The sequence below is a fragment of the Halichoeres trimaculatus genome, unplaced genomic scaffold (genome assembly GCF_033239565.1).
Source record: "Halichoeres trimaculatus isolate MK-OKI-2021-1 unplaced genomic scaffold, fHalTri1.1 fHalTri1_scaffold_1, whole genome shotgun sequence".
Lineage (NCBI taxonomy): Eukaryota > Metazoa > Chordata > Actinopteri > Labriformes > Labridae > Halichoeres > Halichoeres trimaculatus.
In genome coordinates, this window is record NW_027437179.1 from 20,132,153 (window position 1) to 20,158,666 (window position 26,514).

A 26,514-nucleotide genomic window follows, 5' to 3' on the forward strand; every position below is an offset into this window, starting at 1 on the left:
TTGAAAGGGAGAAACAGTATTAAAAGCCTGGGGCAGGCGATTATAGTTCTCCGCTAGTTGTGCCTGCCATACATCATTTCTGATCAGACCTGGGTCAGCATAAAGCACTGCGTTTTTCTCCTTCTTGTAAAAAAAACAAGTCTGTGTACAGTACAGAATGACTCCACTGCTGAGTGGAGCAAAGGGCTGTGTGCTAGTTTGGATTTATGTACTGTGTATATGGCTGCTTTGTGTTTTTATACCCTACTCTACATCACAAAGCTGCAGTGTATGCCAGGCTGGATAGTAAAAAGTATGAGAATAAGTCACCAGAATATTTTGTGAAATTTGAAATTTGAGATCGCTGAATCTTTGGAGATGTATTAAAATTCATGCAGCATGCTCTCTAGACTTGGAAAAGACTACATTGTCTGCATGAAAAAGCACAGTATACCGTAGAGACATTCAAAAGGGAAAGTCCCTGTACCTTTTCTTTCTTTTAATCAAATTGAGGATAACACACGCGGATGCAGAGTGCACAAGCTCAAAAAGACAGGCTTACAATCAGCATCAGATGGCAGAACACAGCGACTTAAATACATACCATCTGGCTGCATTAGGAATCCAAATGACATCAGATTTATGCGTGAGCTCAGGGAGAGAGGCATTAGCCTGCTATCAATTAACTATCAATTTGTCAAGTTGTTCAAATATTCACCATAAATCTAATCATATTCATTCATATTTGTGCAGTGAGTTACTGCCAGAGCCCCACTTACAGTGCTCTATCACACACTGCCAGATACATCAACTGCGTTTCCCCCTGTTCAGCCAGCACCATGCAGACATCAGCTGCTCATGCACAGCGACCATAGCCAGCAGCAGCTTGCTGCAGCATCAGTGCTAGCTGATGTCCGCAGATTATACAACCTGCTCCAGTTTAATTAATACTGATAGCGTTCACCCAGCCATCCTGGACCACCAACCTCTACTACTACTGTCGCCTCCAGCTGCCTTAAAGTCCCACACCCATGCTCCATCCTGAAAGCCCAGGACATGGTGGCAGAATGATGCGCTGGTGGATGTGAACATGTCATTGAGTTTAATATTCTGTAGGAGGAGATCAATCTAGGGCAGCCAGAAAATGAATGAAGACGCCTGTGTGTGGGGATTTTGGTGGCATGTGACAGAGCAAAGGGTGTGTGTTTGATTGTAATTACAGTTGTGCTTTGAGCCCTCCTCGAGAGTCAGAGGGTGGATGTGGGAGGGGTGTGGGGTTTGATTGAGGATCGGGCGGAATGAAGGATGATGGGAGAGGTGGAGTGTAAGCCTGTGTCCATATGCTGCTGGGATGGTGGGAATCTCCAAAAGGAATTTTCACCTTGGCCAAGTCTCCTCGATGCCTTCGGATGCCATCCAAGGTTGAGACGAGTGACGGAGACAGACACACAGAAGCAGAGGAATAGCAGGAGAGCTGTGGAGTCTGCCTGACTCAGGCTGCCAGGAAACAAATCAGAAATTAAGCAGCTATAAACCCTGACAAAAATATGACATCCCAATCAACCACCCAGCAGAGCATGCTGCTGGGTTGTGATGTGAAAACTTTGGTAAATTTCTACTGTTAGAAGATTGGAGAAAGATTGAAGGAAACATTTTGTCACAGCAACACTAATCAGGACTGAAACTACTGATGATAAAATGATTTGATTTGTGATTTCTTTCACATATGGAGAGGAGGAGATCTGAGCATCCAGGCCTCAGATAACACACACGACATTCAGTCATAGTGCAGGCTGTCATGTCTGAGACATTACATTTGAAAAAAAAGAAGCTTTTTTTTGATTGAAAGTCTTCTTAGACTGTAAAAAATATAACGTGGTCTCAGAGATGTCACTCATCTGTTTCTGAAGCCACACATTGGCTGTTGCCAATTTAGAAATGCAGACAATCAACTGAGGGCGTGGTCACACTGGCCATCTAAACGGTAATGTAAGCAAAAGCACATTCCCAAAACATAACCCAAAACATGTCCACAAAATCAAAAAAGGTTCCTACACACTGTATCACTCTCAGTTATATTTATTTATGTAACATTTTGGTCAGTATGAATTTCGTCTGACAGGGTTAGGTCTGATGAAGGTCATAATTTTTCTTATATAATTTACCTTAACCTGTTGGATTACAGTTTCACCAAGGGGGAATCTATCCAGTAGTAAACTTCAATTTGGAAAACTTGGCCATGCAAAAAAGGAGGAGCCCAGCACGATCATGGCAAAGTGCTGTGATTGGTCACTGCTAGTCCAGAAAGTGTGATGTTATTTTAGGAAGAAGTCCGTGAATACATCTGGTTATGCACACATATGTAGACATAAATAGCATCAAACAACATCAGCAGGTGAGGGTTTCTCAACAAAAGTCAACAGGTTTGGTTTTAGGGCAGCTCAGTTTGCTGCTTGTTTGAACTGTTTCAATTAAGCAGTAAAAAAAACTGAGTCTATATCCCTCCACAGCCACACAGGTGTGTTGTAACATGGCTGTCAGACAGCTGCTCTTGTGTGGAGCTATGAGAGTTCACCAGATTCTCTGTCTTCATAACACTGAACAAGGTGCTGCCCTGCCCTCACACATGCCAGAAAACCAACAGGGGAGTGATTGAGCTGTCCATCAAGTTTGCAGTCTTAAAAGGAAGATGAGTCAGACGTAAATGAAAGCACCTGGGTGGTTGGACAATGGAGCTCTCACCATTTAGGAGAGATTGATCACAAGAGGCGACTACTTCTGCCAAAGGTTGCTATAAAATAAACTAGTAATGAATTATTCAGAGAGTTTTCACTGGCAAATTTAAAATGTAAGTATCATAATATGTAGACATCCAATTGCTCACCACACACTCTCTTCCTCTTCTTCTGTTTTGTAGTATGTAGGCTGACATTTAGCAATGTTGAAAGCGTGAACACTGCTGTCAGCACGAACCTCAGCTCTAAAGACATCTTCTGTTAAAAGCACATTAATGTTGTGGTCTTGAGTTTCCAGGTAGATGTTCTAACTGATTTAAACCAGTCAAGACAGTCTGATCAATTCAGCATTTTTTCAAGGCTGACTAAGAAATCTGTGGACCTCAGGTCTGAAAGACCGTGGAAACAAAACAGCGTCAAAGACATCAGTGATATAGAGTTACAAACTGACATCTGCCAAATAAATTAAAGTTTTTGTTTTGCGAAGGAAGCATTTTGTTCAGAACTGTGTTGGATAAATAATACACTTCGGAACAAGGAATCCATGATCATCACATTATACGAGGACATGCCAATGGAGATGATAGGATAATATGAATGACAAAAAAATGTTTTTAAATTTCTTGCCTTTGGAAATCATCAGAAATCCTCCCAGAAAACACAACTCTCTGAATCTGGCAAAGAGCCTTTGAGACAAGGGGTGGACCCGCTTCACACGTCACCACCCTGAGCTCACCAGCTGCACACCAGACTGGCCAGCAGATGGACCACATTTTAGCAATATAAAGGGTTTGATAAATTATGTGAAACTATCCTTATTAGCCATATTCACAACAAATTAAGGCATATTGGGATTTGAACTGTATGTAATGTAATGCATATTGTGACAAAAAGTGGTTATAAAAGAAGATGTTCTGGGAGGAGAAATTCTGCCAAAAATGTCCTTTTTTTTTTTTTTTTTTTTAAATATCACCATGTTTATATCTTGTGTCTGTTTTTATTGTCAATTTTATTTTCGTTATGGGTCTCTCAGTGTTGCTGCCAATGCTTCTCCTGTGTGAGTCATGCTGTTCTCCTTGGATGTTTGGAGGCCCTGCTGAGGTGAGTTACTGAGTGCTTCTGACAGGGTGTTCAATTTGGTAAAAACACTGCACAGAGATGCTAATATTAAATTGCATTGATCACAAATCTGGCTACTGTGTAGTAAAACTTTTCCCCAAGAAGTACAACACTTTATCATCAGGATTTAGTTTACCTATCTCTAGCTGGAATGCTGGAACACACACTGCTCTACTTTTTTTTCTTTCCTCTATAAAGGTGTGCACGTAGAGGCCCAATCTCATTTTATTTTGATTATAATATCGTAAAAGAATAAAAAAGGTAAATCAAATTTTTATTGAACTAAAGAGTCAATTCCAAGATCATTGGATAAATGGAGAAAGAGAGAGTGGTGGACTTTTTATTTTACATCCTCTGTGAGCTAAACCAAAAGTGATTTTGCTGTATTAATTCTGTAATTTCATGTAAAAACATCTCAGTATTTTCCCTCATCTCGTGGTTGCATGTTTACGCCCTTCTCTTCTCTCCCTCTGTCCTCCTCTGTGTCCACCAGAGCCAACATGAGATTATTTGGTAAACGGTTGCCTGCTGTTAATATTTGTGCATATCTGAGCAGCATGGGTCTTCATGATGACATGATTGATGGCTGTAGGTGAATGTAGGCTGGCGTCTTCTGTAGATTTAAGCTGATCCTTTCTTATTTACCTCCATGACTCCTCTGCTGCCATCTGGCTCATCTCATTTCTTCTCATCCATGCCTGGTTACAACAACAAGAAGAGGCACAATGGGTAAAATTTTATTAGACAATATATACAGCAGTCATGGCAGAAAATAGAATAGTGCTTTGACTTACAGACTATAATTTTCACTCTTACTCAAGATCTTGGTTGATATCATTTCAAACGATGTTTTTTGTCATCCAGATGTTTTTTAATATATTATATAAATGGGAAAAATTGACCTGAAAATTGAAAATTTTAAAATTTGGGAACTCTTTTTTAGTTCCATAGTTTTGGCTGGGTCTTTCTTTAGCTGGCTATTGTGTTGTTCTAATAAAAGCCATAAATCACTGTGTGTATCAATCTCCAGGAAGCCCTCTGGAAACTAGAACCTTGTCTGTCTGCAACACAGTATACATTGTTGAGGATTCCCCTAATGCTGGAAAATTGAAAGTATACTTCTTGTGTTCCCTTTTATTTACTTTATACTTATGTTGCTCTCTTTCCACAGGCTTTACTCGTGTTTTTTCATGGAGCTCAACACCTGTGCAGCTGCAGGGGCCAACAGTCAAACACAAGTCTCCACACTAAAACAGCATGTACAGTCACCATCCATCTGAGGGCCAGCTCACACACTGTAGTGCCATGTCATGTTTAGGCCACTTCCACCTCAGATCCCACTCAGCACAGATCTTATTAATGAAAAGAAGATCACATCAAGAATCAACTTTTGAAACTCTGCAAGGTGAGATCGCTTTTAACACATCCAACAACCAATATTTAAAACAAGAAGCACCTTCTTTATGTTTTAACCAAATGAGGTCAAGATAAGGATAGATGGGGTAGTGTCCTCCCATGAGTATTAGTTAAGAGTTTCAACATACAGACATAACTTTTAGCATTCTGCTTAGTTTGGCTGCAGTATACCATGTCATAAAACCTACTTTCTCATTAAGACTAGAAAAAGAAACACGTCATGGTTTTTTCTCCTTCTGATAGACACAGAAGTTAGTTCTTATTTTGCTGCTTGCGTTACAAGCATTCATTTTTTTAGTCTTAAAGGTCCCATATTATGCAAAAATCACAAATTTGTGGGTCTTTGGCTTTCCTCCCAGCCCACAAAATGTGAGATTTGATGACAAAACCTGTATTTGGTAGTGCTTGTGAATGTAAAATCCTGACCTAAAACGAGCTGTTTGGATTTTGGGGATTTGCCGACGTCAGCGATTCTCTTTTTTTGACCAATCAGGAGCAAGTCTGACCTGATTGGTCCACCAGAGCAGATAGCCCCGAACCCCCTCCCAGCCCACTCCCGTCCCCACTGCTGCTCCAGCAGCCATCACTGCCATCACACTGTGCTGTTTTTGGCTGTAAACAGCCACATAGTTCCATGCACAAGCTTCCCATCTCAGAAGAAGATACGACTAAGTGGCTAGAGTTCATTTATCAAGGAAATGTGCCAGCAACACTCAGTAAAACTGTGCATGTGTGTGCTAGTCACTTCATGGCCGACTGCTTTTCCAACTTTGGACAGCACAACAGAGGGCTAGCGAATAGACTGGTCCTGAATCCCGGCGCATTACCAATCATCCGCCAACAAACCTCGGACCCTGGAAATGTGAGTATTTTAAATGCTGTGTGCTGTGGAGCAGATGTAAGAGCTTTTCCTCAGTGTCCTCCCTGTCTCTGTGTTAGCTTCAGGATGCTAACTTTAGCTGCGGTTAGCCTGTTATTTTAGCCTGTAATGTTACCATAAACAAGCTTCGCTGTTTTCTAAACATTGTGCACTTGGAGCTCGTGGCGCCGCTCTCTGTGGCATGGAAGAGCGGGGCGGTATCAGCGGTGGCTCATTTACATATGAAGGTCACGCCCACTTAATCAGACCATTCTGAACAGAGGCGCTATGAGAGCCTGGAAACAATGCTGCTGTGCTTGATTTATTGGCTTTTTGGACCAAAACATGTTACTACCATTTCATGAAGACATCAATGATTCATATTAAACTGCAGAAAAAGAGCATAATATGGGACCTTTAATCATTATTATGTTATTTGGTGTTTCAAGATGATTGATTGACAGCTCTTTTGACAAATGGGGGCTCTTGCAGTGTTCCAGCTCCAGGCAAAAAGTTTTAAGTGAAGTTAACAGAGAGCTAATAGACACTAAAACACAATAACAGTCCCCCACTATGGGTAATACTCCTGGTTAGAGATAAATCAAGACAACATTTGTTATAATTTACAATCTCTAATTATTCAAACCAGGCTATCTGTCACAAATAGTTATTAAAACAAATTTCTATAAACACTATGTTGATCTCTCCATTTGAAGTCAGAACAATGGCCACTACCTTTCTATCCCCAAAAGAAACCAGATGTCCCCTGTTCATCCATAAAACTCAAAAGAGAGGGGTTGAGCCAATTAGTAGAGACGAGTGGAGGAGCCTCAAACTTTTTGTAAAGCAGAGGGGAACTGATCAGTAAAATGATAATGCTCAGTGGAATCGTTACTTCAAGTGATGCGTATACAACACATCCACACTTGGACCTTTGTTTTCATGAACAGGCTTTGATTACTCTTGTGATTTCAACGTGGAGTTTATTACGTTTGTTTCATCAGTTTTCAGACCAATCTCTACAGACCAGTCAGCCTTTGGACTGACTTCAAGTGACTTCTAGGATCACACAAACCTATCAGCCATGATGAGTTTTGAATTTAGGGAGTGATGTAGTCATGTTATCACACAGGATTCATGAAAAGCTGGCTTTTATAAGAGTGTGCAAAGATGAAAAACATTGGGTTCTCTGGATAAATAGCTGAAGCTCCTCTGAAAATAAAGGGATAATAACAGGAAAGTAAATACAGACATTGTTCTGCCAACGGCTGTCCAATCTGTTATTAATGAGTAACGGCCAGTGAAAGGCGTTCTAGCCAATACCGACACGGCTGGCTCGATACTGTACAAACACAGTCATCCTGTCGGCAACGCTGAGAGCAACAGAAGGGACAACACAGGACAGGTGGCAGCTACATGTGATTCATTGTTCCTGTAAGAAAGCACAAGTCCCACTGGTCGCCAGTCTCTCCGCCCTCTCTCCTACTCTCTTCTTCAATCCTTCTCTCCCTCCCTCATCTGTCTCTCCATCTTCTCAGATTAGGTGTGAGGAATAATTAGCGGGTACTGAAGAGCCCTGGGTGGACTGGAGACTCATGGGAGCCTGGTCACTTTCTCCATCACCAAATGTCCCTGGCAACACAGCTGACTGTGGGCTGCACTGTATTGGTAATGAGTGCAGGAATTATATACATGTGTGTGTCTGTCCGTCACTGTGTGTGTGTGTGTGTGTGTGTGTGTGTGTGTATGTGTGTGTAGTTAGTCACCATAAGGGGCAGGCTTTTGGCTCAGCTCATATCCCATTGTTACTTGCAAGCATTCAGAAAAATATGAAGGTCTAATAGCAAAGCTTTTGGTGACTGATTAACATGTGCTGTATACAAGTTTGACAAAAATGGTATCACAGATTTTTACCACTGTGTATGTAGAGGGGAACATACTTAGAGAAGTCATGAAGGCTTTGTCAGTCAGACACTTCACAATGATGGCAGCTCTTTTCTTTATGAGCTTCAGTTTAACTACTTTTGGTTTGTCATAACGATTTGTTTGGCACATCATAAACTTACGGTATTCACACGTAACTGTTTCATTCAAAAGTAAGACACTGACTGTCTCTCAAGGAGTTAGCTTCCCCTTAAACAAACAAACAAAAAAAACATTTTACAAATGTAACATTATGAAGTAGAAGTCACACCCTGTCTTCCAACCCAAACATGTTAACAACAGATTGTTTTTGCTGATCTATGGGGGACAGTCATGGTTGTGGAAAGTTCAGTGTTTTGTCTAAGTATGTTACATTTTTTCCTCTCTGGTCCACTTCTACTCTACAAAACTAGTACAGAATACTGCTGGAGCCAACTTTTGTCTTCTGTGCTGCCAATCATTCAATCATCAATTTTAAATGCCATTTTTTTTAAATTAACCCACACAAATAAATGCAAATTGTAACATATTTCGGCATATTAATAGCTTACTATCTTACTGGAAACTGACATTCATACTGGAAACCATGACTGAGGGGTGTGTTTATGACCATATTGCTTTTAAAATACAAACATACTGTGATGTTTGCGTTGGATAAATACATCCTCTGCGGACCGTAAATGTTTCAGTTTGCTATTTCGACTCATTCCATGATGATTGATTTGCAGCATTTAACTGAAAACAAAAATTATAAACCTCATATTGTTGTGAAACGTTTGGCGCTCACTGGGGTTTCTAGACTTTATCTTCTAGGAATCATGATTTTTCATCAGTAGTGGAAAATTAAATATAATTAGTTGCATGTTTTGGTTAGGAGGAAGTGGTAGATGTGCACAGACTAAAACTGTACTTTTTAGAGAAGCACACATCACATAAATCAAATTCATTTGTTTGTGTTAAACACTCTGGTATTTTAACATGGAAATTCAGTTGAACACATAGTGAAACCAGAAATGAATGTCAAAGACTTTGTTTTCAACTAACTGCTTTATCTAACAGATGAGAGGAGGATGGAAATGTGAAACTTTTCTTCAAAGTCGTTTACCAGTGGTAGTTGAAACCGAGTTGAAACAAGGCAAATTTAATGTGATGTATTTTTGACACATGAACCACAAATGCAGGGTATCATGGGTAATGCTGTGTCAACGAGTAGGTTAAGAGTCATCTTAAAGGGAGAAGTTTTAATATTATGTAAAGAAAGAAAAGGAAAACTGTATATGCACAACAACTTTGGATTTGAAGTTTTTCTCTATGAAGATAGAAGGACCCATGGGTGCTGGGGTTGGTTATTGCCTGGTGGTAATATTTAGGTACAGCAGCTTATTGGTTTGTGGTACCAGGTAACATGCTTGAAGTTTGTAAGATGAACAGTCACTCTTGTAGGTAATCGTGGCTCACTGCAATTATCATTTTTCCCACAACAAACACAAAATGTACTAACATCCAGTATGACTGAGATGTGGTATTTGAAGTGAAAAATGGCTTAGAGTAAGGATAGATGATAAATTTAACTTTTTTTTTTTTTTTTCAAAATCTCTTTAACATGTTCAGTGTTATATTTAATATTGATTCTATTCAAGCCTCATTTCTTACCCCAAGGCTTCGGGGCAAAAAGTTTCAAGCTATTCTCAAGTTGATATTATGGTGCGCCGTTACAGATTCATAGGAAATTACACCAAAGGGTTCTTCCCTAGTTTTAGTCATAGCAGTTAAAGCACAACTTCATGCCAGCCTGTCATGTTCTCATTCAGACGAAAATCCCCCAAAAATGGTAAACCAGGATAAAAAATATGAGAGTAACAACTGTTTAATTTCATATCAAGCTGGGGAGGTAGCACTTGGCCCAATCTCCAGATGGCGGGAGAAAGCAGAAGAGACGGTGCTCTGCAGTAACCACCATACAGATGAGTGGAAAGCTGTGAGTGTGTATAACATTGGTGGGGGGTGTTCCTGACACCCTGGCACGTCCCATAATCGGCTTTCCTCAGTGACAGCATGGAGCCCATAGGAGAGTCCTGCCTGTCTCTTTCCACACACACACACACACACACACACACACACACACACACACACACACACACACACACACACACACACACACACACACACACACACACGTGTGCAGATACTGATTCATGTGCACACGCACACCTGGCTTGAAGCGCAGGGGGTCTCACACTGCCAGCTGCAGAGCGGATACACACAGAGCCAGAGCAGAACACACACAAACACAAACCCTAGTGTATGCAAAATATGTAAAAGCAGTTTCTAATCCACATGCTTAGCTGTAGTTTTTACTGCATGCAGGATGGTCATGTACGCACAGGCATTCAAACATATCCAGGAAGCCCTGGTGTGAGTATAATCATACACACATTACATGTTTGTTTGGGAATGGCAGGACTGAAAACAAAAATATATATTCCCAGTTTCACACTGTGAGACTTCATTACACCACCTGCACTCAGTTATGAAGGGAACACACCTATTCGCATGCACCTCACACACTGTCATAATCTCTGCATCACACAGAGGTGTAGAGTGTTGCAGCAGACAGAGGGGCCTGTCATTCATACAGCCATGGGGAGTGTAGCTGGGCACACACCTGGAGCCATGCAGAGAAAGCTATTGAACAGAACAGCAAGGTGCAAAAGCTCTCAGACACCACCGCTGCCCATGACCTTTCTCACCAGCTTACATCACCAGAGGCCCTCTAACCTGCAATTTCAGGATAAGTTTTACAATGTCACAATATTGTTATATAAATAGCAACAAAGATATAATTGTTACCAAATGTAACTCAACACAAGTTCAATATTAAAATAAATAAATAAAACATCTACTGAATGTTTTTATTCTTCTTTTCTTGTTTCCTTTTGAAAGTCACAGACAGCCATTGTGTCCTGTGGCCACCTGTGGAAGTCACCAGTCACTGTGTCCGACAGCCCCATGAATAACTGAGGACCGCTATCTGTCCCAACTCACCCGAGGACACTGCAGGAAAGATACAAATGTAAAGGCCAGCATGCATCAATAAAGGCAAAAAATGAGAAAGACCTTTGAGAGTCAGAGGTAAAACTCTTTTTCTTTAAAAGGTTAGCTTAGCTTAGCACAAGAGAAATACTCCAAGCCCCTGAGATGTGTTTCCAGGTAATTGAGCCAGTGGCAGCTGCTGGTCAGTCAAAGAGGGGAAGCTCATTTTTTTTCCGGCCTACATCATAAATTTGTCTATTTATTCAAAAGTAAATTCTATCCTTGTGTTCCTTTTCATGAAAATGTTCTGTGACCCTGTCGTACCAACCAGGTGCTTTTTCCAGGGATTTTATCAGTGTTCTCTCAACACTCGTCGTTTTTGAGAAAAGTAAACTCCCTGGGGATCAATAAAGCCTCCGGATCAGCCTAGAACAACTGAGAAGATGCTCTGGTGGAGGGTTATACTTCAAGATCGCTGACTGGCTCATTTCACTGTCAATCAAAAAGGGATCCAGCCTCAGACAGATCATCCAATCATCATGCAGAAGCCCAGCATCCAGGCGAGCCCACTGCCTCATAGACCCCCAGAGACGCTGAGCGTCCGATGGACGGGACAAACCCAGTGTTTATCTAATGACCGTCCAGTTTCCACAGTGGAACAACCCACTCTACGCTTCCCCGCTGAAGTCAGAAGACGCCCAGCATCCGACTGTGTTAAAGCGCTGAGATGCTGCAGGGATGAATGAGAAGGAGGTCAAACCAGTTACCTGTGATAGGTAGCTGATTCTGAACAAAAGATGAAGGAATTCTAGCGCATATTTTGTTGATAAAATGTACACACAGCAGAACATATCACCACTTTTTTGGGGACATTTTAGGGGAAGCTGAGCTTCCCTTGCAGTCTTAGAGCAATCGCTAATGAATTGAGCAGGGATTTTTTGCCCTCAAACAACAAATGCTCATTTATGTAATCTCTGTAAAAAATATATAAAATATATAAAATTTTTTTATATATATATATATATATATATATATATATATATATATATATATATATATATATATATATATATATTTATCTTAACCACTTGACATTTTTTCACTTTTAGTTAGTTACTTGAATGAAAGCATTTTAAAAAGAAACCGCTCAACAAATTTATCAGACCACCACCCAGTGCAAAATGTTTGCCTCTACTGCCCTAAATTAACAGTATATAGCTGATTATCAAAACATCTCTTGAGTTTCTGAAATCATTAATCCACTAGGATGTGCAACTTCTTTAATCAAAACTTATATATCTAATGCCAAAAAAATATTATTGTTGATATTCATGAATTCTTATATTTACTGTTTTACAAAAGAAAGAAGAAAAAAGTGAAGCAAATTTCTAATTTTTGAATTGACAAATTAAAGCTATTTTCTTGTTCTTGAACAGAAACGTGTTTTAGTGGTTGTATTTTATTTTTTGATATATTTCTGACTCCTCATAGAATTCTAGCTTTCTAGCCCAAATTTGAGTATAAAAACATAAAATCAGTTTGAAACTCCTCACTCTATCTCTGAAAAAGAAAGAGTCAGAGTTGAAGCACTTCATGATGCTGGGTTGTTTACTCATTTTTATGACAGGTGTTCTAATAAACTTGTTAAGCACGGCATGCTGATTTAACTGAAATACAAACTGACATATTGGAGAATGAGAGAAACAAGTATTCTTGCAGTGGCCTCTTAATTCCTGCCTAAATTCCCTGCCTCTACATAAATCATTGGAGATAGAAGCATATTAAGAGATGGGTTTTTTTTGGTACTTAAAGGAGCCTGGGCTGCCATTTCAGAATCTGAGTCAGAAACCTGTGACTTATCTCTAGAAAAAAATCAGTCTTTACAGTTGCTAATATATTCAATATAAAAGTATTATTGATAAAAGGTAGGAATAGGAATTAAATTAGTAAGAAATCAAATTTGCACAGAATATTCAGAAGTAAAGCTTCTTACTAGAAATAAGCAATGCACAAAGCAAGGAGAATATAAAAGAGAGATTCACATCAGAACATTGAACAAAGCACTGCACAGTAGTAGGCCAAGTGAAAAATAGCAGGCTCAATCAAAACAGGTTTAATACGCTTATGTCAAGCCACTATTTTCAGGTAACCTTCAGTATCTCTTCAGGCCAATACAAGCATACATTTGCATATCAAATCAGTATTTGATGCTTGCATTGCATGTATGTGGTACTTCATGCCTATCTGTTCTATCTGTTCACAAGAGAATGCACTGCTGCCACACTGATATCATGGCCGGGCTCTCCTTGTCTAAGTCCTGTACATCATGTGCAAATTAAAACACTAGTATTGATCCAGTTAGCCTAAACATCTTTCAGAGATCAGGTTTCTCAAAGCAGTATGTCTTGGTTTCTCTCATCCTCTCATTAGAGAAACTTAACCTATGTGTTTGAAACATGAACACTCTCCTGTTTTTCCCTTTGGAGCCACAGTCTTTATAAACAGCCCAAGCAGACAGGTTCAGAGTCCCTGTTTGTTATCACAAAAAGCTCTGGACACCAAAATTTAAGAAAAGTCATGTCAGGTGTACTTGTGAAGCATTTAGGTGTGTGTGTGTGTGTGTGTGTGTGTGTGTGTGTGTGTGTGTGTGTGTGTGTGTGTGTGTGTGTGTGTGTGTGTGTGTGTGTGTGTGTGTGTGTGTTTAGCTCATCCATCCTGAATGAGTTTACTCTGTCAGGTCTGTGTTCTTAATGAACCGTAGGGGGACCACGCACACTCGTACTCCAGTCACTGCTGTGCAAACGTCCGCTTTCGAATGATGCGCTTCTAGCGGTAGCAGCAAAGTTTGGCAGCTCTCTGTTATTACTCTGCTTTTTTAGCTATATTTTTATCTTTAATTGTTTCTTTTGCTAATTTTTGCTCAATACTGGACTTTTTTGACAACAACTCATGGATATGTCTGCTGGAAGGAGAGTTTATTCAAGAGAGGAGCTTCTTGCATTACGATGGAGCAAATCTGGAGGACATCACCCTATTCCTGCTGAGATAAAGAAGCCTTTCCGAGGATGTCGTGCTGGTGCAAAGTTAAAGGCCAGGAGATGGAGATACAAGCCCTTTCTTCCTTCAGTCATCATGGGGAATGTCAACTCTCTGCCCAACAAAAAGGATGAACTAGAGATACTGGTGAAGACACAAAATGTATACCGTGAGTGCAGCCTCATGTGCTTTACTGAGACCTGGTTGAATCAAAACATCTCTGATTCCTGTGTGGATATCCCTGGCTTCACGCTGATACGTCTGGACAGAGACACCAAAGCTAGTGGCAAGTCAAAAGGTGGAGGACTGGTTTTATACATCAATCAGAGATGGTGTAATCCTGATCATACTACAGTCAAGGTGAAGATGTGTTGTCCGGACATTGAACTGTTGGCAGTTGGGATGAGGCCATATTACCTTCCCAGAGAATTCAGTCATATAATAACAATCCTCGTGTACATTCCACCCAAAGCAACTGCTGAAGTTCCATGTGATGTTATCCAAGAAACTGTTGCCAGGCTACAGACTCAACATCCTGAGGCTCTCATAATAATATCTGGAGACTTTAACCATGTTAGCCTCTCCTCTCATCTCACTGGATTTAAACAGTTTGTTAATTGCCCAACCAGAGTGAACAGAACACTTGATCTTCTATATGCCAACGTCAAAGATGCATACAGTGCCACTGCATTACCACCACTGGGCAGGTCGGATCACAATCTGGTTTTACTTCAGTCTTGTTACAGACCCTGCGTATTGAGGCAGCATGCAACTACTGTAACAATTAGAAAATGGACACCTGAGGCCAGTGAGGCTCTGAGAGACTGCTTTGAGTGCACAGACTGGAATGTATTGTTAGAAACAGATGAAAATAGTATAGATATTGATAAACAGGTTGACTGTTTTACTGAATACATCAACTTCTGTAAAGACAATATCATACCATCAAAGACTGTACTCCGTTTCCCCAATAACAAACCCTGGATCACAAGTGACATCAAGGATATCCTCAATCAGAAAAAGGAAGCCTTTAGAGATGGCGACAAAGAACGGCTCAAACTGGTGCAAAAAGTGCTGAAGAGGAGATTAAGGGAGGCTAAGGTGAAATATAAAAAGAAAATTGAGAGACAACTACAAAATAATAACATGCGGGAGGTGTGGAGAGGAATCAACAACATCTCTGGATATAACACAAAGACAAGGCAGCCAATTGTGGGTGATGTTGTACGTGCTAATGAATTCAACCAGTTCTTCAACAAGTTTGACACAGCGACCACTTCCTCTTCTACTGCTGCTCCTTCTACACATCTGTGTCTCTCCACCACTCCTGCTTCATCCCCTCTTACACCTGTGCCTCTTCCACCGTCACCGTCTGTCACAGCTTTAGGAGTGAGGTTAGAGTTAGGAAGACTGTGCTCAGGGAAGGCTGCTGGTCCAGATGGTGTGTGTCCAAGACTGCTTAAGGACTGTGCTGCCCAATTGTGTGAACCCCTTCAGAGGATCTTCAACCTGAGTCTACAGTTGGGTCAGGTCCCGGCTCTGTGGAAAACATCTTGTATTGTGCCGGTACCAAAACTCAAATGCCCAGCTGAACTCAACGACTACAGACCAGTTGCCCTCACCTCACATGTTATGAAAACCTTTGAGAGGCTGCTTTTACGTCTGTTGAGACTTGAGGTCAAAGACACACTAGAACCTCTGCAGTTTGCATATAGAAATCATATTGGAGTGGATGATGCAGTTACATACATGCTCCACCGTGCCCTGTGCTATCTAGAAGAACCTGGCACCTATGTAAGAATTATGTTCTTTGATTTTTCAAGTGCATTTAACACCATCCAGCCCATGATATTGAGAGATAAGCTCAAAGACATAGGAGTGAACCCATCCTTTGTCTCCTGGATCACAGACTATCTCACAGAGAGGCCACAGTTTGTCAGGTTGGGAAACTGCGTCTCTGGGACGGTCATGAGCAGCACGGGGGCTCCACAAGGAACTGTTCTGGCTCCATTCCTATTCACACTTTATACTGCAGACTTCAAATACAACTCTGAGTCCTGCCACATCCAAAAATACTCCGATGACACTGCTATTGTGGCGTGTATCCAAAATGGACAGGAATCTGAATACAGGGATCTGATAAAAGCTTTCTGTGACTGGAGTCATAGAAATTGTCTCCTACTGAACACCTCAAAAACAAAGGAAATGATTGTGGATTTCCGAAAGTCTGGGCTCTGCCATCAGCCAGTTAACATCCATGGGGTGGACGTGGAGGTGGTGCCAACCTACAAATATCTTGGTGTACATCTGGACAACAAGTTGGACTGGTCCCTTAATACAGATGCACTCTTTAAGAAGGGGCAGAGCCGTCTCTTTTTCTTAAGGAAGCTCAGATCAATTGATGTCTGTGGAAAGCTGCTGCAGATGTTTTATCAGTCCGTGGTAGCCAGTGCTTTGTTTTATGGTGCAGTCTGCTGGGGAAATAGTTTAAAGCAGAAGGACAAGAGGCGACTGGAAAAACTGGTGAAGAGAGCTAGTTCTGTGGTTGGATCCAGTTTGGACTCACTGGAGGCTGTGGTGGAAAGGTATACACAGAAGAAAGTGGAGTCCATCATCCATCACTCTGATCACCCACTTCACAACATCATAGTCCAGAGGATCAGCAGCAGGGGACGCCTTACCTCTGTGCGCTGCAGGACCGAGAGGTTCCGAAGATCATTCCTCCCTGCAGCCATCAGAGTGTACAATTCTCTGCTTGGAAGAGTGCCCAAACAACTTGAATTTCCCTCCGGGGATTAATAAAGTATGACTTATCTTATCTTATCTTATTTAGTTGCAGCTGCCAATGAATCAAGGCAGATCCAAACACACACTGACTCATACTCATACCTGCTCTACATGATGCACATGTTGGTGTGTCTGCTTGATGATGCGGTGGATACACATACCCTCTCTCACACTCTTCAGAGGTAATTGCCTTTCCTGCTGGTGACACTGGCATTCCTCAATCGTTACAGCGATCAATCTTAGAGAAACAGGTAAACAAATCAGTGTCTCTGTCCTTTGAAGCAGTCTGTCTGCCCTTGTTAAAAAGTGCAGCTTCTTTAAACAGAGGAACAAAGCAATGCAGCAAACACATGGATAGATTCTTATTGACAAAGTGCATATCTGTCTTTGCGCTTGCTTTGCAGTGGAGTGGCCATCCGCAGCTAACTAATGCATCATACATCAGGCTTATCATGTCCGACCGGAGATTGCTTGTTACAGATATGATGAAGAGTTGCAGCATAGCCGCATTAATTAGGCTCCATCACTGGCAAACACCAAGGATTGAATCAGTGAGGTGCTCTTTTTGTGTGTGTGTGCTTGCTTGTGTGTACACGTGTGCACACACAAGTTATTAAAATAGATTTGAGTGTGCAAGACTGCTAAAATCCAAAAGTGTGTATCTGCGTGTGCGAGCACCACATGGAAGGGGAGAAACACTGCTAGTAAAGCCATGACTTTGGTTAACAGTAAACACACCGCTGAGAGCTCATTAGAGGAGCTCTCTCCTCTCCGCGCTGCACTGCTCCACTGACGGGGCTTTAGCTCCAGCCATATCTGGCATCCAGCAACAAGCTAATTAGCAGCTAGCATTCATTACGGCCAGGCTAGCGAGCACAGCCTTTCTCCAAAATATCATCTGTATCTTGTCAGAAACACAGCATGTGTGTTACAACTCTGAGGCAACTTAAACTGAGGAAGGCTAAGTAAAGTGCTTTGCTAAATAGACACTGTAAGCCTCCATCTATCTCAGACTCCTCAAATGATATCTAAAGGTTGCAATGGTTAGTGCTCTATCAATCATTGAAGCTGGTGACCTCTCCATTACCCTTTTTCCATCAAAAGAACCTGGTGCTTGTTCAGTGTTGGTGCCAGTCTTTAATTGGTTCTAATCACATTCTTTCTAAGAACCGGTTTGGTTTTAAATAAGCAAGGAACCAAATAGGAGCCACGTCATTGCGTCATGACAAACATCAGCATGTCACTACATAGGAAGCTGATTTCCTAAAAATGAATGTATGATAAATGGATGTAGTCTCCCTGATGTCACCTGTTTCTGAAACAGATTTTTGAAGTGGATTGGGTCACTTTGACAGGCACCTTAAAGCTGTTACTGTGGAGACTCAGCCATGTGAGCTGAGCTGTGCTTCTGATTGGGTGAGCTCGCAATCTTAAAGTGATTCACCGGGATGGAACAAGTTCTTTAACAAGTACTTTAAAATGAAATTATCAGCGCCTACATAGGTTATTTCAAAAGACCACTTCTTAGCTTTTTAATTGAGACAAGCAGGACTGCATGTCTAAGTCTCTATGACAACATCACACCAGCTGACGAAGTTAAGTGGTGAGAAGAGAGATCTGAGTTTTTCTCTGCTGAAAACAATTTCTTCAATTAATTTGTAGCAATGGTGGACACAGAGGCCTAACTGTCAGACAGAAAAAGGACAAAAGAACTAAAGAAAGATAAACAGAAGAGTGATAGTGCACAGGCTAATGGCTAAAACAGGGGCCAAGCTGTCTGTGATAATGTTCATTCCAACCCACAGTCAGCAGTTATTCTGCAGTGGTCTGTTCAAACTTGAGAGTCTATCAATAAAATGAAGAGTGAGGTTACGTTAGCTCTGCTTGGTAGATGACTGGCAGGACGTAGCTAACCAGGATTCACTAATGTTACATATTACGGACATGTCTTAGAGCACTGGTCTGCCAAATAAATTTGGCTACCAAACTACGGTACAATTTGCAGCGTTTCAAACAACAGCGCTATGTAACTGTTCATACATATTGTATCTCAGTGTGTTATATCCAGTAAAAAGTTGGCTTTAATAAAGAAATTTGTTATAATCCAATCTCCATTTGATTCCAAAACAAACACACACCTTGTAAAATGTCATGTCTTCACGGTATGCAAGAGACAGGTGGTGATGCAGTCCAATTAAAACAGACCCTCCTCACTGCATCTGGGAAATCTTCTAAGCTGATGAATTCACCCCTGTACAGTGTGTGCTGATAGTTAAATTTCTGATTCCCCCTGGGTTTAAAAAAGTATTCCTGATTCCTAATTCTGATTGGAGACTTGGTACTTTTTTGTACTGCTGTTCCTTGAAACCCATACCACATGACCTCATCTGAACACCTGCTTGAATGGACAACCAGGTCAGTGATGCTTGTAAAAATATATATATATATATATATATATATATATATATATATATATATATATATATATATATATATAATGTTGACCTGGAAGTCCAGTTGTGTGTTATCTTCATGTAGCCCCTCAGTTCAGAAACACTGACCAAGGTAGTTCAATATATTTGTGTCACACTCAGTAGTAATTTAAAACTAGCAGGTTAAAGGTGAAATGAGAGTTGCAAATTAAAAAGTAGTTAGCTTATTGATAGTTCATTGAAGTCAGTATCTCATTGGACATAAGCAAAATCATGTTTGAACAAACTCAGTCAGCAGATAAATGCAGTGCAAGGTTAAAGATCACACCATTAATATGCATTATTATCTTGCAGGGTCAGAAGCTTAGTGTGCAGCATCACACACACTGCTCGCTCCATATGTTAAATAAAAGGATCTATGCGTCTTTAATCAAAAAGGCTATTCATCACACCGGCTACATCTGCCATAATGATGCGCATAGATAAGGAGATAATAAGGCAAATGAGAGGGAGAGTTAAAATAATACTGTAGCCAGCACGGTTCATGCACTGTTGCACTCCTGATGAATGATACAGGTCCCTCGCCTCCTTCTGCAGCTCCTCTATCTTATCCTCCTCTCTATTTAGCACATGACCATCCTCCCTGCAGGAAAAATACTGGAGGATCATAAAAAATACCAGCATTTTGTGTCTCCAATGCAATTCTTTAATATTCATTAAAAAGCAGATACGTTGTAAATTATATGAGCCACCGTATGTAAACAATAGATAAAAATAAAAGCAGATCTTGAAACAGGTGCAGCCAAACATATATGAGCCTTGCACATCTCACCTGTTGGTGCTGACAGATGGTTCTGCCCTGGAGAACTGGTAATAACAGAACAATAGCCAATTAAGGAGTGACAGAGAAGCTAAGGGGGCCAAAGCAGTTCACGGATAGATTCAGTCAATTAGTCAAACCCTCCATTAGGAGACTGTCCAGAGACACCATGTTGATTGCCTGCCATTATCCACACCAATCCACAGCTTCTGATTGGTGTTATGTGATTATAGCATATATAGAGCCCCTAATGTCACATTGAGCAGCGTTTGAAAAGCTAACAATGACTTCTATCCCCTTCATGGTACTTGTCATGATCATACTGGGTGAGCTAATCCTGGAACACTGTATCATAGGTTTCAATTTCAAAGGCATTAGGCAGAAAACAGAGATGATTGTATGACATCAGTGGAAACTTCTTACTTTGTGACTTTCCTTAATTGGGCATTGTCTGCAGCATATTTTGACACATGTTCACACACATCCATACTAAGAAAAGTTCCAAAAGCTGGAAAAAGCTTAAAGAAAGAGATAAACACATACACAAACATGATATAGAGCTATGTTCTATGGCATGCATTGACGTTGCACATGCATGCATGCCAAACCACATAAACATACCCACCCACACACACAGCATGTTGAGTATCTATCTCCTCCACAGCGGTTCACACACACCGTCACACATTCCTCATGTTGAGATCAAAGATACGCCGTCTCTAGTTGTGCCCTTCTCTTCTTCATGACCTTAAGCTGTCAGTGTTATCTGCTCCAGACATACACACAAACTCACAAAGAATCCGTGTTAACTCTTTTAGCTTCAAACACGGGTGCACACACACACGCACTCACACACACACACACACACACACACACACACACACACACACACACACACACACACACACACACACACACACACACACACACACACACACACACACACACACACAGAAGTGCATACTAACAAATCTCATGGCGGCAATTACAGAGCTGAGCCTTCATGTTGGCTGGCTATCAAATATTTCCCACCCTGCTCACTCTGCTGTGTTGTGTCTGAATGCCTTTTTTCCCAGAGGAGCTAGCATGATTGCTACCTTAGCAACTCTGTTCTGAGCCTGCATGATGCTTCCTGTTGATTTGTGGTGCCTTAACATTTTTCCATGTCCTCCCTTGTGTGTAACTGTCATACTTAAACATATATATTTAGAGCTTTGTCTCCAGCTTGATTGTTCCTTTCTCCATTGTGCACTTCCTAGCATTGTGTAACAGCAATTTCAGTTCCTTGTGTCCCTGCGCTGACACCTTTACGTTGGCACAAATAAGAGGTAAAGCAACTTGCTGCCTCTTGTCACATAACCTGGTAACAGAAACCATAGCAACCCATCACACCTAGCCACTTTGCATACAAATGATTGTGACAGAAGTGTGCATGTATGTGTGAGTATGCTTGAGAGGAGCGGTCGCCAGTTTGCTGGTGGGTGGGTACACAAAGCTGTTTGTGTGTGTGTGTGTGTGTGTGTGTGTGTGTGTGTGTGTGTGTATCCTTGCCTACACACATGCATGTTCGGAAGAGAGAAAGAAACAGAGAGGCAGAAAAAAGAGCGAGAGCACAGAGACCAATTAAATTTTTACTCTCCTTTTGATATCAGTGTGAATACACCACGAGCAGAGGCCAGCACTTGATCTGTGCATCAGATGGTACTTATGTTTCAGGCCTTTACGCTTGAAAATGCATGAGCAAGTCTCTGTCTGTCTGTTTCATGGAGTTTATTATAAAGACCTCTCTGATTGCTATTGCCCTTTAATAATTAATATAATCAGTACAGGCAGGCATGGTATCTCAGCAACAATTAAAGGGATGAGAGTACTTATGACTGCATGTAGTTTTGTATCATAAAAACCGAGTTATTATCATGCATGAATTGATAAATTGATTTGATTGCTGTGCTATGTGTGAAGAAAAGTCTGAGCCCAAATCAAACATAAAGTCACTGGTCTTACAATTAATGCATAAAAATTAAGAATCTTCTGGTGAGGCTTTTTTTTTTTTTTTTGTTATAGGAGTAACACACAGTGCACTACTTTTTAACTTTTAACTTAACGTAAACCATGGGGCAAAGAACCCAACACAAGTTTTTCACAGTGTATGTACTTGTATATTATCTTGTGACAATAAAGCATCTTCATCTTCTTCTTCTTCTTAAATTGTGTATATATCTTTATTCTACTTTGTACGAAGTTCTTTATTTTAATATTGTAATTATTATTATTTTCTCTTATACTTAAGTTCTATTTCTTCTACTTTTTTATTATTTAGTGTTTCTCAGTGTTTTTCTATTCACAACAATTGTACCAAGAGAGTGCAGCTTAAACCGGAGTCAAATTCCTTGTATTCTGGAAATACTTGGCTAATAAAGGTGATTCTGATTCTGATTCTGACATGTTGTTAAACATCTGGGGTTGAAAAGAGACACTTATGTGGAAATGCATAAGTCTGCAGTTCCTTGAATGTCAACTGGGGGTTGACTTCAAACATTAATACAAACATTTTGACAGCAAAATTAAACACATTCAGAGTCTGCGCAGTAGAGACGATGAGGGATTCTGGGAGAATCTGAGCGGAGCTGGTTGACAATTTTTTTTTTTTTCTTTGGAGAGTCTCATCACCTCTTGACTCTATCTCCTGACATATTTTACAATCCCCTCAAAAAATACACAAGAATGGCATCCGTCAGTCATCGTTACATGTTACGTAAAACCTTGTTTTTAACCTTGTATAACTACTGAAAATGAAACTTTTCAGAAAAAAGAGGACTTGAATACAAGACAGCAAAATGATGTCTTCAAATCATCACAACAATCGGACGTGAGAAACATTTCAACAAGGTGTATTCATTTTTTAAAGTTTGACCACAGCCCATCTGGAATGGCTGGAAAGCCATATGTTTTAACCTGTATTGCAGCCAGCCAGCGGGGGGAGCAGTTTTTGTGGAGACTTCACTTCAAGCGGAGCAAGTCGACATTCTTTTTTTTTTTTTTTTTTTTTTTTTTACAGTCTATGGTCCAAAGCAGTCATAGCCTTTTTTTCTGAGTGCAAAAGGCCTGCCATAGCTCTGCTTCTGCACCTTTGTCAGACCAGACCAAGTTAGGTTGAGTCATCAAATTTTAATACAGTGACTGCTATCTTATGGTATTTTAACTCTTCTTCAGTCACTGATGGGTCACATCAGAGAAACTATATTCTATACAGTTTATGAGTAGGACACAGTCTACTGAAATGCAGTCCCTTAACCCCGTTGTATTCATCTAAATGCCATGTCTCTTCAGTTATTGCCTATAAAAAGGTATCTGCATGTAAATGCAGCTATCAGCATGCTCTTTAATGTCCCTTTCTAACAGCAACGTTTTTTCTCAAGCGGACAGATTCTCTTTAAACTTACTGCTGGCTACTCTGGAAGTCCTGAAAAGTCTGCTGTCACTCCAAGAAGCTATATAGTTGCCAGATGGTAGTCAGTGGATTGCAAGATTGACAAGACACCATGTCTTAGCAAAATTAAAACATAAATTAGCACCTGAAAATGATCATATTCCAGATGGATTCATCATTGCAATGAACAAGAGCTGCTGAAGAAAAAAGTGATCCAATCTTTACCATCTGTTCCATCAATGTATAAATTTAGAGTTTATCGTAAGAGCTTTTGATGTCTGATGTTGTGTGAGATTCATGCTGTTTGTCAGCTAATACAGCTCAAAGAAGCTTCAAGCAATCAAATTTGATTTATTGCTAAAAGTGACCCAGGGATGTTACGGGGAAACTAGTAATAAATAACAAAGACTAATCTTTGATTGTCTGCTGCTTATTTCTTGAATGTTTGTGCAACTGTATGAGTGCACAGAAGTGTTCCTGTGTGTGTAAAGAGTATGTGTGCAGCTATAAGCAAGCATGTGCATGAAGTAGTGCGTCTTCTCGAGTGTGTTTGTGATTGTATGTAAGAGAGCAGTGGGGAGGCAGAGTTTGTTAAGCGGTGGGGGGATATTGTGCGTATCATCTCTGCCTCCTCTGGTCCTGGCAATGTGCCCAACATCTGCAGGCCTGTGTTGTAGCTGTGCCGTGATACCAGGGTGGCACAGCCCATGATGGATTATAGTTATTGCACAGGTACCCATGCAAAACTAATGTGTATATAAGCAGGTGTTAACAGCTACACTGATGTGGGTGTGTGGGTAATTCAACTTGGTGTGTGTGTGTGTGTGTGTGTGTGTGTGTGTGTGTGTGTGTGTGTGTGTGTGTGTGTGTGTGTGTGTGTGTGTGTGTGTGTGTGTGTGTGCGCATATGAACATTTGTATGTGTTAAAAAACAGATACCATTGGGATAGCATCTTAATTTAGCAGTCATTTATGACTGTTGACATTTTTGTTTGTTTGACAGAATTTTGGGGAATATGTCAACTGAAAAAAAGAACTGCTGCACTTTTTTATTGAACTCTTCTTGAAATCCTTGTGAATGTGTGGAGTGCCTTCACTGGTCGTTGTCTTTACAGAGGAACTAATCTGATTTAAAATGTGATCATTGGTGAATAGTTTGTCTCCTTTGATTTGCTTTTAAATGTTTTCTAGAGTTGCACTATAAGAAGCTCAGAATCAAACCTTGATCAATCAATGATGATTAAAAAAACTGTATTAAAACTGAAATCTGAATTATCCTCAGCAATGTTTGCTATTTTACTACATCAATAAAAGCTGTTCTGAAAACTTTACCACTGCCTTTACAACGACTGATTGCTCACATTTATATTCTGCTGAAGTGTTTATGAGTTCAACATTTTAATCCCAGCACTGTATCACCCTTGAGATATTAGTGAATAGAGGAAGAAAAATAGTTTTGGAGGAAAGAAAAACACCCATAAAGTGATGGAAGTGGAGATTTCTTGAGGACTTGAGAAAATAAAACAAAACAAGAAACTGTTGCATTAAGTGAATGACATTTATCCATTCCTGATTGTCTCAGGATTATGCCTTACCTAATTTGCTGCATTACCCTCTTAGACATACAGGAGGTATTTGTTTAAAGAGTTTAATGACAATTGGGTATAATTAAATACATATTGTAATATCAGCCATTCAAAGGCCTTGGATTGGTTTCAGACAACAGACGTCACATGTTCAAGTATGGTGTAGATTTAAAAAAATGTTGTTTTTTTTTGTCAACAATTCAAAGCCTCAATTCTTTGCAGACATGAGATGAAATGTTATACCCATTGCTCGTTTGCAGTTGTGGCTCAGCTTTGCTGAAAAAGTTGATAAAAGCTACTGAGCATGCTGCAGAATCTGTAGTTATGCTAACAATGGCATGGAGGTCAATTCTGTGGGTTTTTTTTCCAGTTGCCTGTTCAGGCTTGTCATGCTTCTTGTGTATTTGACCTCTTAATTAATTTTGTCATGTCTCTCTTCTCCACACAGCATTAATATATTTATTATTATTATTTATTATTATATCATGGGTGTCTTCTGTTGTCTTCCTGCTACCAGTATTGTTTCAAGTTTAGGATGATGTGCAGTTACACATGAGTGCAAACTGTGAAACATGTAAGCTGGAGGAACTTCAAAATACTAACATTTCTTTGGAATAACAATGTCGATCCACACTTTAATTACTCACTGGATATGATTGGATAGCTGGTTAACAAATCAATGGATTGATTCAGACTGATGGATTGTCACAACCCTACTTTAAGGATTTCATACTGGTTCTCTGTTTTGCCAAGAGCTAAATGAAAAGATGGATCTCTTGACTGTAAGCCAAGCCTGCCTTGGTGCTGAGGGTTTCCCTCCTTTCTCTTGATATCACATGCATTGCACTTTGAGTAGCCCAGCTGCCAGTGTCTGTGAATGAAAAATAGATCTCAGTATGCATTTCTGTGGCAATGCACAGCTTACCCGCCAATTCTTTCCTTTGAAGGATTTGCATCAAAGCTACTGCAGTGATGAGGAGGTCAGGAAGACTGTGGGTACTTCTCACTCTGCACCGATAAAATACTTTATTTCATATTTAAAAATGATGTAATGTATAATAGTAGAGGTCTAGATGCCATGTGTGTATTGGTCTGTGTGGATGGGAGTGGAAAGATAGATTAAAATATTAGAATGATTCCACATCCATATAAAGCTATTACACATTCACAAACAACAAAGTAAAAAAAGTAAGTCAAATGACACACAGTTTTTTGAGGATTCATCACTTCCAGAGTTTTAGATTTTTAACCACAGTTCACAATCAAGAGCTTGTTAGCAAATTTTTAAAGAGCAAAAAAACCTGGAAAGAAATTTATTTCACTATGTTATGTGACTCTAATCACTAAGTTCACAGCTCAG